This window comes from Peromyscus maniculatus, chromosome 2 (assembly GCF_049852395.1).
Source record: "Peromyscus maniculatus bairdii isolate BWxNUB_F1_BW_parent chromosome 2, HU_Pman_BW_mat_3.1, whole genome shotgun sequence".
Lineage (NCBI taxonomy): Eukaryota > Metazoa > Chordata > Mammalia > Rodentia > Cricetidae > Peromyscus > Peromyscus maniculatus.
In genome coordinates, this window is record NC_134853.1 from 125,405,705 (window position 1) to 125,420,771 (window position 15,067).

The following is a 15,067-nucleotide window of genomic DNA, read 5'->3' on the forward strand; positions in this document are numbered from 1 at the left end:
TGAGTGAGGTAACCCAAACCCAGAAAGACAGTTATGGTATGTACTCACTCATAGGTGGATTCTAGATATAAAATAAAGAACAATCAGACCACAACCCATAGAACCATAGAGGCTATATATATAGCATGGAGGTCCCTAGGACGACTGTGGCATATAATAAATTTCAGTTTTACTCAATTATTGAAAAAAATAGCCAAATGAATGGAAACACATGAACTATGAACCAAAGGCTGAGGGGCCCCAAGCTGGATCAGGCCCTCTGAATAGGTGAGACAGTTGATTGGCTTGATCAGTTTGGGAGGCAACTAGGCAGTGGGACCAAGTCCTGTGCTCATTGCATGAGTTGGCTGTTTGAAACCTGGAACCTATGCAGGGACACTTGGCTCAGTCTGGGAGGAAGGGACTTGACCTCCCTGGACTGAGTCTACCAGGTTGATTGCAGTCCTCGGGGGAGGACTTGTCCTGGAAGAGGTGGGAATGGAGGGTAGGCTGGGGGTAAGGGGAGGGGGTGGGAGTGGGAAGAATAGGGGAACCCATGGCTGATATGTAGAACTGAATGGTATTGTAAAATAAAATATATATATATTTAAAAAAAATAGTGTCATGAAAACCACTCTGCTGGGTGGTGATGGTGCACGCCTTTAATCCCAACACTTGGGAGGCAGAGGCAGGCAGATCTCTGTGAGTTGGAAGCCAACCTGGTTGATAGAGCTAGTTCCAGGACAGCCAGGGCTACACAAAGAAACCCTGTCTCAAAAAGAAAAAAGAAAAAGAAAAAGAAAACCATGTATTCTGAAGGTATGCCAGGAAGAACAAGGATGTGGTCTTGCAAATGGTGGTGCAACTTTGCTGCACCTGAAGCTATCATCTCAAAAAAAAAGTCTTTACCAGATTCCCCAACAAAAATATGAACATAACAGAGCTGCAAAGAAAGTTGGCCAATGGGCGGGTCTCTTAATTGTGTCAGATCCAATTCATCTCTCTGTATTGTATTCACCAGAGCAAGAGGAAAGACAGTGGTGGTGGGGTTGGGTGCCTTCATCAGGAGAGAGAGGGGGCGGGGCTTGAGAAGAGCCTCAGTGCAGTGAACAAGCCTCAGTAAAAAAAAAAAAAAGAAAAAAAAAATTCCAAGAAGTTCAGATAAATCCCGACACCAGCACAAAGCAAAGAGAGAAGGTGGACAGAAGCTGTTATCAAGAATGCAGAGCAAATAGTTCAGCACCAGGGGAAAGAAACAGAAAGCAGAGCTCCTGAAATAACACCATCGTCTCCATGACCCACTCTCACAAGATGCTCCATCCAATGGTGGACATTGGTCCTTGAGTGAGGACCAGTAGTGTAGATGAAAATCTGTGCAGACATCCTTGACTACAAAGTTTTGGAGCAGAAAGGTGGCCTATCACTGTGCCTAGAATCAAGGAGGTGAGCTATGTATGGTATGCAATTGGCTGAACAGATAAGGCTGAGAGGAAGCCTGAGCTGAATGAGAGAGTGTACAGTTGACTTGCAGCTCTGCTTTTGCATACCTGAGCAGGAAAATTACCTTCCTCTTTTGAGCCTGGGTTTCTGAGCACAGTGAAGAGACTGGGTGGTAAGTGTTTTGCCCTCACAGTGTTACAGAATAGTTCATGCCTGGGAATAAATGCCTTGATAAATATGAAATTGGTGTCAATGGGGTTGTTAACCTCCTTTTAAGCAAGACTGTGTCATGCCAGAAGGACACCAGTAAAAGGGCACCCAAACATGGCGTCCTCACCTGATGCTTCGACTTCATCACTAGTATCAACTGAGATATTCGTGTTCACCTAAAGAGCCTTTACCTGAATGTCACTGGGGACAGAATTGGGAGTGGGTGGGGGAATTCTAATTTCCTTCCAGTAAAGAGAATAGAAATCTGAGGTTTGACATAAAGTTCTTATATTGCCATTATCAAATAATTAATATAATTACTATTTTAATACCATATCTGACTTGTACTGATCCTCTCCTGGGTGTCAGGTAGTGTGGAGGTGGCTCTTACACATCATCCTTAATCCTGACAGAAATCCTAGAAAGGAAGCCTTCGTGTTACATGGATGAAGAAATGTACCTCAGAGAGTCTGTGTCTCCTATCCAGGGTGACACAGGGACCCTTGGCAGCACCTGAGGACTGATCTCCCTGACTCCATGCCCAATCTCCGAGAGCTATGTGACCTTGGGCAGGGCAGACCCCTCATCTGTGACATGGCAGATAATGATAATAATTCATATTGTAGGACTCTGGGAATAAATAAATCAAAATGAATAAAATAACTCCAAGCCATCAGGACTCCTGTCAGGATTGAATAAGTTGATATGAGAGAGTGCTTTGTAAACGGCACTGCACCCTACAAATGTTATCATCGTTATTATTATTATTCCAAAAATATGGCTGCTCCCATAAAATAAAACCAACTGTGGTATGTATTTATGCCAACATGCCTCAGAAACAATTTCTACCGTGGCAGGTTGCCTCCCTATCATGTTATTAAAAGGTTAAAGGAAAATGAACAGTGGAGGATTAAGATTAGATCTTTCACACATGAAACCACAAAATCAATAGAGCCCCTTAATCTATCTGGTGATATGAAGAAATATACTGAGGTGCCTGGAACAATTACTTAGGAAAATGTCAACAGGTATTGACAAGAACTCTGGCAAGGAATGGCGGCCGAGGCCCGGCCACTGACTCCGGGACCAACAGAGACTAATAATGTTCAGAGAACTTCAGAGGGATGGGGAAGACCTGAGAACAGGCACTCTGCATTCCCCCAAAGTTCTGCGTCTGCTTTGTCTGTTTCCACAATTGGGCCAGAGCTGCATGGGGGGAAATGAACATCCCAGAAGCACCATGGGGAGCGTGTGATGACACCTATTTGTGGTCACTGTGGGGCCTTGTGAAAACCTGCCATTAGTGTTCTCATGCTATGAAGGTCATTATCACTGTCACTGAGAATTATTTAGCATTTAGAGAATGCTAGTTATTTTCCAGCTACCTGTGGGATGGGAGAAGAAGGCTGGAAAAGGATGCTCGGGACAGCAGGGGAAGGAAGAATGGGGTGAGTATTCCAAGCAGGCTTTTAAGCAAATAATTGGAAATTTGACTAAGTCTCAGACTCAAGTCTGGCCCTAGGGCACCCTGAGAGAGAACAGCCTTTTGATCAACTTTGACGGCTCCATGGTTCTCTACCTGTGTGACCCTTTTCCTACAGTCGTAGTTACAGGACAAAAAAGCAGCTTCACGTGTGGAAAAATCTGCCCAGTGTCAAGAAAGTCCCACGAATTTACATACAGCATCCCAAATCCTTACAACCCCATACAAGTCTCCTCTCTTGGCAAAGAAAGATCTGAGGATCCAAGAAGTAAAGCACCGTGCCTAGAGTCACACACACACCGTGCCTAGAGTCACACACTGGCGAATGACAGATCCAAGGCCAACTCAGGCTGCTGTGCCTCAAATGTCCACAGTGTGCCGCTCTTCAGCATTGCTTCTCAAAAGTACCCATCCCAGCCGGGCATAATGCGCACCTGTAATCTCAGTTCTCTGGGAGCTGAGTCAGAAGGATCTCAAGTTCAAGGCCAGCCTGGACCACACAGTGAATTTGAGACCAGCCTAGTCTACATATCAATGAACTGTTTAAAAAAAAAAAAAAGTGAAAACCCTAAGCCAGAAATTGTGGCTGGGCCAGAAGTATAGGGCAGAATTTCACAGCTCCTTCCAAACATGGCCACATAGTGGGACTCAGAGTTGCTGAGTGTACCAGCAGCAAGGGCCCTAAAGGAATTGAGAGAATGAGTAGGCCCTGGAGCTGGCCTGGGAGGCCTGCAAGGTTTGGAAAGATGCCCCCATTATCAAGGACCTTCATGGAAGCCCAGGGCAGCATCAGTTCTCTTGGGGTGTACTCACTGGCTGTCCTCCCACACTCCACAGGACCTGGAGACTGAGATTGGGGGGTATAGGAGCCCCAGGCATTCCTTCTATAAGCAGACTAACATAAGCTAGTGCAGCTTCCAGGCTCTGATGCATCTTTGCCCTATGTTGAGCTGGTGGGCTCTGGTTATCATCTACTTTCCAATCTCCAGATCTCAGCTCATACTGCCAGAGTGAGTCTTCCTGTCCCTAAAATGCCCAGGTAATCCCGTAAGGATGCTATTTTATTATGGAGGTGGGAACCCACCTCTCTGTATGTGTTATGTTAGCCTAATTCCATGTGTTTTATATTCCTGGCTAAGGTTCTGATATCAGATTTGTTATCTTTAGATATGGGAATAATCCATTCCCCCGAGAACACACACCCATATAAGTGGGAACAGCTTCTGCCTAGCTTGAATTTGCTTGTAAGATATTCTCAGCACTTACCTTGAATATCCCTGCTCTTTTCACTTGTGTTCTACCTCTGAATTACATCACTTCCATGCACTACGGGTTATACAAGTGTTTGAAGAAAAGACCATAGCCTGTGTGCCACTGATTCACAAAATCCTTAAGTCTTGAATCGTAAATTCGGGAATAACTTCTGTGAACTGGTGTGCAATGGTGTAATTCTCGCTATGGTCAGGAGGTTTGACAATTTCTGTGAGTATATATATGAAGGAGTGTGTGTGTGTGTGTGTGTGTGTGTGTGTGTGTGTGTGTGTGTTTGATTGAGTCATTAATTCATTTTTATTTCGTTATTGTGACCAAACACTCTAAGGGGAGAAGGCTTTATTTTGGATCACGGCCTCAGAGGTTCAGCACATGGTTAGTACCCGCCACACAATTGAGCAGAAAACCATGACAGGGGAATGTGGAGAAGGAGGCTCTTTGTCTTCAGGACCAACTGGAACAGAATAAACAAAGGACCATTGACCAAGTACAGCCACCAAAGGCATTCACCCAATGACCTGTTTTCTCCCAACTGGTTTCTACCACTTACAGGAAACAGAACTTTCCCAAACAGTACCACCAAGGGAGGACCAAGCATTCGAATTAAGACCCTGGGAAGTACAGTTCATATTGAAACCATAACTTTTCACCTCTGGTCCTGAATGATAGTGACCATATCATAACGTGAAATTTATTTATTCAATCTCCAATAGTCTTTGAAGTTGAGAGAGTTCCAAAATTGTTCAAGGGTTTAAGTTCAGTGTTTCCTCTAAGGCACAAGGCAAACTTTTCCAGAAAGAATAAGGATATTAAAAAAGAGATGAACCCAAAGCCCAGCAGGAAAACATTCAATGCTGTGACTCTACACCCGCCCCCATCTGAGGCATGTGGTCTAGCAAGTCTTGCAGGGTCCTGCTCCCATGGCTTTACTGCTTTTTTTTTTTTTTTTTTTTTCCTGATACATGGCCTCTTTTCTCTGCTAACCCCACTCACTGTCTGTGGCTTTCCTCGGTAGGCCTTCCATGGTCCTGGCATCTCTGATATCCCAGAGTCTTCATTTCAAACTAAATTTCACCCTCAGAGCATCACTCTCTGAGGGACTCTGGCCCTGCCACACTTGCCTGGCTTCCCTGGCCCTTGACATTTGGGTAGAAGCATCCCTGACTCCCTAATTCTTGTTTTCTGCATCCATATAAAAACAGCATCACAAAGATGATGCCAAGAACTGCTACAAGTTGGGCAGCATCAGCATCCCTCAAGACCATCACTGCAGCAGTCCTTAAGTGGGCAACTAAACAGGAGAACATGCTTCCCTAGCTGGCCTTGTGCATGCTGGGTGCCCTTAAGCTCTATTTTCAATGCAAAGTCTTTCAACTGACATAAAACGTTTCTGCCATTGAGCCTGTGATGGGTGGAGTTCAGCCAATTCCTGTTTAATTTCCAATTCCTACCTTTCCCGTTGTTACAATGTACTTGATTTGCTTTTAATGGAATTAATCTCTTTAACAAACTTGCCTGCCATTTTTTTTAACTCAAGCTTAAACATGTTGAATTTCAGAGCAAACGGCATGTTTTTCAAATCCTTTACTAAAGTTCTTGCTACTGAGTTTTAATAACAGCAACCAGCACAAAGTATGCCAGGGGGCAGCAAGATGGTTCAGTAGGTCAAGGTTTTAGCTGCCTAGCCTAACAACCTGATTTAGATTTCCAGGATCATGTGGTCAAAGGAGGGAACCAGCTCCCACAAGTTATCCCCTGACTTCCACTCGAAGCTAACTATTTCAGTTAGACTGGCAGGCCAACGAGCCCCATGAACCTGCCTATCTTGTGCCCCAACCCCATAATGCTGAGTTTACAGGCATGCACTGCCATGCTCAGCTGTTATATGGCAGTTCAGAATCCAAACCCAAGTCCTTGTGTTTGTGCTGCACGCCTCTTACCCGCTGAGCCAACTCTCCAACCGCTTGGCTTGTATTTGAAGGAAATAAAAAATTCCCCGCACAGCACTGTAATTTCCTGGGCTGTGCCTGATCTTCAAAGATGGCTCCCAATGAGCCACACATGTGTGTATTCACCTATTGGTGAAATTATTAAGGCTACTCCACATTGTTAAAAGGGAGGTTTATTTTGTGGGGTAACTTACAAGTGAAGGGATAGGTTACATATTGGTGAAATTATTAAGGCCACTCCACGTAGTTAAAAGGAAGATTTATTTAGTGGGTAACTTACAAATGAAGGGATAGGTAGGTTGTGGGGTCTGGGGAAGGTGTATTGCTGTCCAGCGGTTTTCTCTGGAGCTCTGCTCGGTCAACCTCCACCGTCTAGCATCCCATCACAGAGAGAGCGCTGACCCATCCAGATCTCGGGTCTTTCCCCACCTCCCTTGGCCCCGCCTTGTAGGTGTGACAGTTGCCGAAGCCTCAATGGGGGTTGGAACTTCCAGATCAAAGATGGAATGGATACCCACTATAGTTACAGGGTCTGGGAAAGGTGTAGCGCAGTCCAGCAGTGTTCTCTGGAGAACTCTGCTTGGTCTATCTCCAGCGTCCAGGGTCCAGGAAAACAAGAGAAGGCGGCGCATCCGGATCTCGGGTCTTCAGGGCCCTCTCTTGGCCCTGCCTTGTAGGCATGATAGTTATCGAAGCCTCAATGGGGGTTGGAACTTCCAGATCAAAGCTGGAATGGCTTCCCACTATATTCACCCCAGTGTTTCTCTCTCACAGACTGTGTCTGGGCTTACCCTGTGACCCACTTCAACAAATGGGGTGTGATAGATGAAAAAGTCAGTCCAAGTGAGTACATCAAGATGCAGCAACTTCTGCTTTTATGCTCCTGGGAGGCCTGTGCTTGCATGTAAGATACCCAGCTTCCCTAGCAGACAGAGAACATGCAGTGGCCTGTGGGGTGGGATGGCTCCTTGGCAAGGAAAAGCCCTTGAGAGAACCCAGAATCCCTTTGAGCTACCATAGGCAGCCCTTAACCATCAAGCATCCAAACCAAGAGCCCTGTGACTTGAGAACCATTTGTGATATTCCAGCCCACACCATCGCACAGAATGGGTGACCATTTCTGTGGTGATCAGCCTGAATTCTTGACCTACAGAATTGTGGTAATAGTGATAATGTGGATTAGTAAACCTTTCTGTTGTAGGGTAAGTTCTTCTGACAGTACCAGACAACAGAAGCCCTGCACATCCATGACTGCAGTATAAGGCTTGACCCTTTGACCTCTTTGCTTCTCTGCTCAAGACTTCACAAGTACAGAGGGTTTTCATAGTTCTCGACCCTAGCCCCCAAACCAGGAATCGATTTACAGTTACTAATTCATCATTATAGATATTTGTGATGATTTTGATTTATTTTCTCTCCAAAAATGAAGGCTTTGTGAGTACAGTGAGCTAGGCATGATAGTTACTGATGCACCCTCCACCTTAGCATAGAGCTTGGTCCAGTGTGCAGCAAACATTGAAAAATAATTAGTTTTGAATGTATAAGTGAATCGATGGAAAGTTTAGGTTTGTATGAATTTGAGAGCATTGGAAGCACGCAGATTGAAAAATTGTTCATTTGCTGGGCTAAGGAGTTTGAACTTGGTCCTGTAATGAGTGAATGAGCAGACGAACAAAGTGGATTAAATTTCACCATTTGCTGCAGCTAATCCACAAAATCAATGCAAATACATAATCCATCCAGTTGTTTAAAGTCCCCTAGGTAATTAGTTCTGTGGCACTTTGCCAGCTACTATCCCATTTTCCCTCCTCACACGTGTGAGCCTTCCTGGAAATATTTGAAGTAGAAAATGAGTACTCTGGATATTTTTATTGTTATTAAATTCAGTTTCCTATACTCATGTGTTATTTATTATTATTATTAATTACTATTATTAGTGTGTGTGTGTGCATGTGTGTGTGTGGACACACATGCCAGAGGCCAGAAAACAATGTGAAGTCAGTTCTCTCCTTGCACTTACATGATTTCCAAAGGTTGAACTGGGATTACCATGCTTGCACAGCCATCTCACTAGCCCTGTGCTTACACATATTTTTAAACACACAGAAGAAATCTGTCTTCCTTGGCTGCACTCAAGCCTATGCTGATGATGTCAATGATCATCATGGAGGGGGCTAATAAGAGATTCAAATTTGGAGGACCCACAAAAAGTGCTTGGTAAAAGACACGGTGTGCTGTGCCTCCAGCACTTGACACTTAGTCCTAGAGAGAACTCAAGAACTACACTGTGGCTTGTGAACCATCCAGCATATGAAGCCGTCTGTCACTTAGGAGTCATGGAGACAGTACTGCTCTGTGGCTAAGGTTGAAGTTTCCTCATCAGGGACTCTACCCACAGTGTGCTTCTTTATCACCAGCGTGACCCACCTGTCCTGTTCTAACTTTGCTTCTTGACCACTTCTCTCCATACATACCGTTAAGTCCTTTCTGGACAGCAGTATGGCAACGATTAGGAGCTGAGCACGATGCCCACTCTCGGCGATAAGCCATATCTAACTTGAGAACTTGCTTCACTCCATTGTGATTGGCAAGCATTCCCTGAATGCTGGGCCAAAAAAGCAAAGCCAGCAATCCTGTCCACACTCTGGCCAATTCCCCACCTTGTAACTCACTGTTGGTCCCTTATTTCTACATGGCTATCACAGTGCTCAGCGGCAGCGGTGGCGGCGCCAGTGGCGGCGCCAGTGGTGGCGGCGGCGGCAGCAGCGGCAGTGCTAATCACGAGTTCTTGGTGTACTTCCTGCTTTTTCTTCATCTATGTGGCTTACACTCAGTGTTGCCAGTCTCTGTTAATTACCTTCCTTTATATTGCTGTAGCAAAATGCTGTAGGCTGGGTAATCTATAAAACAAAGAGGTTTATTTAGCTTACAATTCTAGTGACTAAAAGTTCAAAGAATTATGGCATATAAAAGAGACCAAAAACATGAAAGCTGCCTGACTTTATAACCCATTCTCAAAAAAAAAAACCAAAATTATAAATAAATATGCAAACAAGTCTTTGAGAGCCACATCAGTGCCTTCCAAGAACAGTTCAATTCCCTCATGACCTCCTTCCTACAAGCCCTACTTCACAAACTCTACCCGCCCCCCACACACCACCACCACCACTGACATGTTAGTGACCAGAATTCCAGCACACATACCACTGGGGGGGGACACAATGAAGCCCTGTCTAAGCCATGGTACTTGCTCCCTATGTTTGTCAGGGAGAATGGCCCTTTTGGAGTTAGTGGACCTAACACACACTAGAAGTAACCTGTATACATCTGCACAGAACCGCCTGTCCATTCTCCACATGAGGAAATAATACAAAGAGAGGACACACGGTCCCCCTCTCTGTGAACACAGGACACACAGAACCCTAGGGTGGCAGTGAATCTCTCTTACTAAATAGATGCCACCTCTGTGCCCCTCCAGAGCTGTCACAACACTGAGATGGCTGTTTCTCAACCAAGACTTTTCCAATGAATGTGTGCCGTGCTCTGAAGTGAGGGAGGAGAATTACAGGAGGGATACAGTATTAGTTTAGGTGATTCTAGCCAATAGAGCAGAACATCACTGGCATCTCCGTAGCTCAGAACCATGGCAGACTCTTCTTACTCAAGAACCACCTGTCAGCAGAGTGGGAACGACTCTGCTCCATGCAGTTACACTGAGATCTAGGTTGCCAGGTACCCTCTTCTGCATCAGCTTCCCAGTTCATACCAGTTGTCCACACCAATGGGAAGGAGAGAAGAGAGTCTGTGGGATCATGCGTGTCCTATGTACATCTCTTAAAGTGGCATCACTATTGTACACCTTGCATGGCAGGTCAGTATTGTAGCTGCAGAGCCGAGCATAGGGTAAGATGCAAATCTTTCCTCCGCAGTATCTCCACAGTCCCTTCTGGCACTAGGAAAGCCAGTCAGCATGGGAGATCTTTCTCAAGTGCCCCTATTGGCTTGAGATTGGTTTCTATGTGGGGAAGAACATGGGAAGCCTGACCCCTAGCTGTGGAGCATTTGGTAATTGAGAGCAGCTAGGGGAGGGGATAGTTATTATTTCCTTGGGGATGTGGCCACTGGTATGTTGTACATGCCCCCATGGATGACCCCACACCCATGCACATATAAGCAGCACTAATTGGACCCAGTGGGGTCCAATATAAATATAGATATATAGATAGATATAGAGAGAAATAGAGATAGATAGATAGATAGATAGATAGATAGATAGATAGATAGATAGATAGATAGATAGATAGATAGAGACAGATGAGGTAGGAAGAGGGGCATGTTGAGAGTGTCTGAGAGCGGGAGAAGATGAATTTGATCAGAATGCATTGTATATAACTATGAAGTTATCAAATAAAAAATGTTAAATGATAATAAAGAAAAATAGAGATGGAGTGGCATACATCACTTCTCTCTCTAGTTCACTGAACAGATTTTAGACCCAAGGCCACACATAATGAACAGTAATGGGAGCTGAGAAACAGTGGAGCCTGACCAGAAGGGCATGTGGTCTCCATCAACAGCTATTCTCTTGGCCACAAAGGGATGAGACCCTCCCATAATACCAGGGCTATGATTATTTTTACTCTTATTTTCTTCCTTCTTTCTCATTTGGATCTTATTTTCCCCAGAGTGTCCTCCAGGGAGCTTGCTGCCCACCCAACCCACCATGCTTCTTCCAGGACCAATTTTAAGCCTTGGTGATGATAATATGCATACCATGCACAACGATTTGCATTATGCACAACTGCCTTGAGGGATATAGTTAGCACAGCCAGCCATCTGCTAAGGGCCCTCTTAAAGCAGGTGCCCTGGACCTCAAGGAAAATCCTTCAGGCAATCCTATAGAAATCAGGGATTTGAAGATACTGACTGAGACCCTGGAGCCACAAGAAGGGCCCACAACAGTGGCCCTGGAAGGTAAGGAGCTCCATGGCAGGGGGACTCTGCTGCTGCCCACAGGTGTGTACGTGGGGAAGGAGCAGAGATGTACTGCCCGGAACAATGCTGCTCTGAGTAGCTGCCACTCTCAGCCGTGGAAGTTAATATGCTTTCCTGGAGAGAGCCGCTATCTCACAGCAATCCTGCCTTTGTGCAGAGCTGTGCAGTATCCAAAGCCACTCACAGACAGCGTGGCGTTGGCCTCTCTCCGAGCCTGACTCAGTGCTTTGCTCTGCTCCTATCTCGGCAGCGCCTCGGGGCTCACTGCTTCAGTGCCTTTCCATAATCCATTCTCTGCACTGCAGCAGAAAGACTCTCCATCACAAAGCAAGCTGCCCCTTCCCCCAGCCCTGGATGCTCAGAGGCTCTCCCTGAGCTTAGAATCAAGTCCATGTCAGCAGCACTACCCATGAGGCCCTGATAGTGTGATCCCAACCAGCCTTCCCATTTTCATTCCTTTCTACTGCTAGTCATGCTGATCCCCTAGGTAGTGACACATTGCTGTCTCTACCCTGATACCCACTGTCCCTACAGGGCTACATGCCCTGCTGTTGGTTCTCTGACTTCTCCTTGAATCTTAAGACCAGCTGCCTTTGGGGAATACATTCCCCCTAACCATGCACACAGACAGGCATGTGCTTGTCGTGTGCCCAGCCTGCACCAGGCAGACCTCTGTCACAGTGCAGCTTCCTTGGGAGGCTGTCAGCTCTCATGGGGACTGGCTATTGCATCTTGACCTGCTGGCTTAGCACTGTACCCATTGTCTAGTAGATGCTCAATAAATGACCAGGGCAGCATTATTTCAAGAAGCCTGCATTTACAACTAAAGTAAGTATCAAGGGCTTTAAGAGATTTGGTCAGGACAGAAACTAATAAGTAAGCTGCCGTGATTAACCTTGATTGGCTTAAGGACTCCCTGGGAGTTTAGTAAGGCAGGCCCCTGAGTGTGTGAGGGAAGGCCTCTCTAGCAATGGTTAGATAATGAGGGCACCCATGCAATGAACATATTACTGATTTGTTGGGTTCATGGCGGGATGGCATTAGTGGCAGGTGGGGCTTGGAGTCTAGTTGGATAAAGTAGGTCTCTAGGGGGTCTTCTTAAGGGGCTTTGTCTTGTTCTACCTCTTCCTGTATGCTGTATGATCTTTTCTTGACTTTCAAGAAAGAAGAATCTTTTGTCCATGCTTCTGCCACCAGGATGTTCTTCTGCCCAAGCACGTGGAACATTTTGAAACCACAAGACCAGCTAACTTCCTCCTGTTCATTGTTTCTGTTTTGGTAACATGGACAAATAAACCCTTTCCTCACCAAGTTCCTTCGATCATGGTCAATATCAGAGCAATAGAAAACAAGCTAAAACACACACCCAGCAGCTGATTGGACAGACAGAATTGCCAGCTTTGCCTAAACCTCTTTTAAGCTACATGAAGAGCCTTTGTTGTGCATTGAAAGATAGTGTTCCAAGAGCACAGTGCCATTGTGGTAAAACTGTGAAACAGCGTTGGCCATGGACCTGGGTATAGGCTACAAAATTCCATCAGCAGAGGTCAGCAAGTGGATTCATATAGTGATGAATTTCTACATAGAGTTTAAAGGCTTAAAAACACATGACTCATTTTATAGCTCCCCTGTGATCAGCAGTAAGAGCTATGGCCCCTAGGACAACAGCTAGACCAGAGGGCTGATGAGGTATTATCTTTTCATCTTTTCAGCAGACCTGAAGCAATGCTGGCACTCTCTAAGAGTAGGACAGAGCCCTTGAATGTGAAAAGACACTCTAGAGGTCAGAAAAAAATCTTATATCCAGCAATGGATTGGCTGCCAGCCAGCTGGGGAAGTAGCTGTAGATCCCCAACCAACAGGCACAGGGGCAATCTTTGCTTTGTTGGTTTACTGTTGATTTCAAACAGGATGAATGGGAAGACTATGACACTGCTAAAAACCTGGCCGTGGAAATGTGTGTTATTATCTCTGCAATTGCAGGCTACCATCATCCCACATGACCTCAGGTGAGCAGCATGGAGAACCCTGGAGGGTGCTATGAGATCTTTTAGGGACCAAAGGATCTGACATTGGTATAAAACAATGAGTGGTATTTAACCCCCTGAGGCATTTATTCTGGACAAGCATAGAGGTGAGAACCCATGATTCATTCATGTAACTTTGACGTTTAGGTTCCTGCATGGATGATTGGCAGTGAGTTGGTCAAAATGAGACCCTTACTGTATAAGGATTTGATTCCTCTTACATGGGTTGTGCTCATTACTTTTTGTTTTTTGTATTTTGGTGTTTGTTTGAAAAAATGTGACCATCAGATTGACCCATGCAATATTTTCTTGACTAATGTTAGATGTTGGGGATTCCAGCCCACTGTGTATGATGCCACTACTGGGCAGGTAGGCCTGGGTTGTATGAAAAAACAAGCTAAGCAAGCCATGGAGACAAGTCAGTAAGCAGCATGCCTCCATGCCCTCTGCTTCTGTCCCTGGCCCTGGGTTCCTTTGTTGAGTTCCTGCTCTGAGTTTCCTTCATGATGGACTGTGATTGGGTTGGGTAAGCCAAATAAACCCATTCCTGCTTTGGGTAGTAGTTCCTCTATCATGACAATAGAAAGCAAACTAATACACACATGGATGGGAACAGGGATAGTTCTTGGAACTCAATTTTCTGCCTGCTTGCCAATGATTAACTGCAGCAATCAATGTGTCAAAGTTCAGACCAACTGCATCCTTGGGGATGTCAGCATGACAATGCCTTGTGCTTGGGTTTATGGTGACTGTAATGTGAACAGGTTGGTCTACTGTAGAGCATGTGAGGGACACTATCTTCCCTAGCTGTCCCTCCACCCCTTTTCTGCATGCCTAACCCCAGCCCAGTTACTCCAGTAGACACAGAGAGGTGGTAGCCTGGGAGCACCCCAACTTACATTTGGAAGTTAGGTCATTCAAACCTGGAGACAACCTATGGAGTGGATGTCAATGAATGGTCTCTATTTTATCAATAAGACAGTTTTGGAGAAATAGGTAACAGCAAAGAGCACCAAATGTTTTTTTCTATCTCACCCTTGTGTTACACGTCACCTCTCTCCACCGAGGTTCCTCACCACATTTGCAACTCACCCAGCATCTACCCTTTAAAGAGTTGTAGGTTCATTGACACCATTTGATGAAGACAATTTGTGATTTGATTTTAGTTCATTGATTCTTGAGGATCAGGAAGGTGCTTCTCTAAGCTTCAGTGTTTGCGTCTTGCCTAAGCATTGCACAGTGCACCTGTCACACACACACACACACACACACACACACACACACACACACACACACACACACAAACCCTGCCGCCCAGTGCTGAGATCTTTACCACTGTCTCCAGGTTAGAATCAGAACTGAAATATATAAAAACTCACCTCACATCTGGTCATGGGCAGCCTGGTGGGTGCTTCTTTCCCTCCCTCCCTCCCTCCCTCCCTCCCTCCCTCCCTCCCTCCCTCCCTCCCTCCCTCTGTCCCTTCCTTCCTTCCTTTCTTCCTTCGTGTGTTGTGTGTGTACAACCATATGTGTACCGAGGTCATAGGAGGACATTGGGTGTTGTCCTCTGTCATTCTCTATCTTACTCCTTTAAGACAGGGTCTCCTGATCCTGGACAGGTGCTTGTGACCATACCTAGTAGTTTTGCTTGTTTGTTTGTTTGGGTGGGTTTTTTCCCCCTTCAAACATGGGTACTAAAGATCTGAGCTTAG